We start from the raw sequence: 2,273 nt of genomic DNA on the forward strand, positions 1-2,273 counted from the left end.
TTAAAAGCATACTTAAAAAATTTTTTTTACTTATTTGAAGAGATTCCAATTGCATGAGCAGTGTCAAGGAATCAGTATTGTTCATAAATACCTCTGGTGATTCCAGGTCTGTTGACCCAGGAACCAATATTTTTCAGTAACACTGAAAAGGCAGCTGACATTGGACAGTTTCTTTTTATTTTATTTTTTTAATGTTTATTTATTTTTGAGAGAATGTGAGTGGGTGAGTGTAGAGAGAGAGGGAGAATCTGAAGCAGGCTACAGGCTCTGAGCTGTCAGCACAAAGCCTGATGCGGGGCTTGAACTCACGAGCTGTGAGACCATGAGCTGAGCTAAAGCTGGACGCTTAACCGACTGACCCATCCAGGTGCCCCTGGAAAGATTCTTTTTAAATTCTTCTTTACACTACTTTCTAAGTAGATCAAATGAAAAAATATATAGTAACTATGAGTTAAGAATAATTGAATTGTTTAGATATAATCAATCTGGCTTCTTCAAATTATACTCCTTGTTTTATTATCATCTGGGGATTTGCAATGTGCCTTCCATTGTCTCCCTGAAATTTTGCATTGGTAAAAAGTTTTAGATTATTGTAATAAGAATGTGGATGACATAAAAAATCTATAATATTTTAAAATAATGCTCATTATATGGTTGGTTTTCTATAGGCAATTAAGGTCTTAGTGAGTAATGAGTATATGAATTGCAAAAGATGAGGTAGAGAATGAAGGGGAAGTTAGTTAAAGGAACATATGCAAACATATGCAAATATCATCTTAGATCTTAGATCAGACAGTAACAGTGTCAGAAGGAACTTTGCAAACAACTAGGTCCAGAGAAGTTTGGTGGCGTTCTCAAAATTATAGTTTGTTGAATCTATAACCCAGCCTGGCATTATTCACATTTCGGGTTTAGCAGGCTCTCTCTCATTTTTGTTCTGTTACCTGCTCTATATAATGTTTATGAATATGGATGCATTCAATATGAATTACTGAGCGGGAGAACACTTTGGATGGTAATTGAGCTTACCTATTTGCAAAATGCTACAAAATCTTTAGATGAGAGACATCCAGAAAAAAAAAATATCATTTTAATTGACTGATGTTTGCAATACAAAGGAGTGCAGTTAGGGAGGAAAGAATCTGGATTTCTCTCTGTGCATAGTTTGGTAATAAATACATGCCCTTCACAATGCTTACATTTACATTCTCCTGGAATACTAGGTGTCTTTCCTATTAGAAACAGTTGGCATTGACATTTGAATATAATGTTAACATGTTTCCAATCTTTTTAAATCTTTCTTGACATGTTACTTCTTTTGGGATGCTAGAATGCAGTAAGATTAGAAGGACATAAAGCCTTCCTTTGCCTCCAAGCAGTAAACTGAATAATTAAATAAATAAAATATACAGCCTCTAACCGATATCAATAAGCTGGAACTGTTATCACACATAAAAAAAACCTGTGTGATTCCCAACGCAATTTCCTCATTCATTGAACAAATATTTGCCTCCTCTGTTCTAGGCACTGTGCTTATCTTTTAGATCCTGAAGTTTTTATATTTAACAGTTTGGGTGTAATTAATCCATTAAGAAGTTCCTCTAAATGACATCAGAGTTCAAGGGAACTCAAAGATATGGTTAAGCACAAAGTCATAATGTAAGGACCCAATTCTTGTTTTGATAACATTACCTCATGCCAAGACATGTTCTAGGTGATTACCTTAAGATTCATGGATTCTAGTTTGAAAATAGGCAGGCAAAAAGAAATTAATAATATAGTTTCCCATTCTTTCAATATTTAACCTCCAATTGGAGGCAGATATGTAAAGCCTCAGCAAATAATTCCTAAATATTCTGTCACTTTACACTTCAAGTGCTCTATGCTTTCTAAGCCCTCACAACAGAAAACATTTCTGCACATTCTAGGATTATCAGGACGAATGCAGTAAATAAACAAATTTTAGCTGATATTGGTTTCCCACTAAGATAATTTTTTTCCAGTTTCTATTTCATATTGTAAAATTTTTGGTTGTCATAAAATATGACTGTCATATCTTTTTCCAGAGTATAATACAGATGGATAAGAAGACATAAAATAATTAATATTTATATATTCTTACCAATAAAGCTTATAATAATTAATATTTAAATATTCAGACCATTGAAAGTAACAGATTTTTGATATTTTGGAATAAAACTTTTGAAATGGTCTATTGCCTTTTTATATCCACAGTTTATCTCCTGACATAATTATTTGTTTTTATAACCAAC

This window comes from Hyaena hyaena, unplaced genomic scaffold (genome assembly GCF_003009895.1).
Source record: "Hyaena hyaena isolate Hyena2069 unplaced genomic scaffold, ASM300989v1 scaffold_1290, whole genome shotgun sequence".
NCBI classification, from domain to species: Eukaryota; Metazoa; Chordata; class Mammalia; order Carnivora; family Hyaenidae; genus Hyaena; species Hyaena hyaena.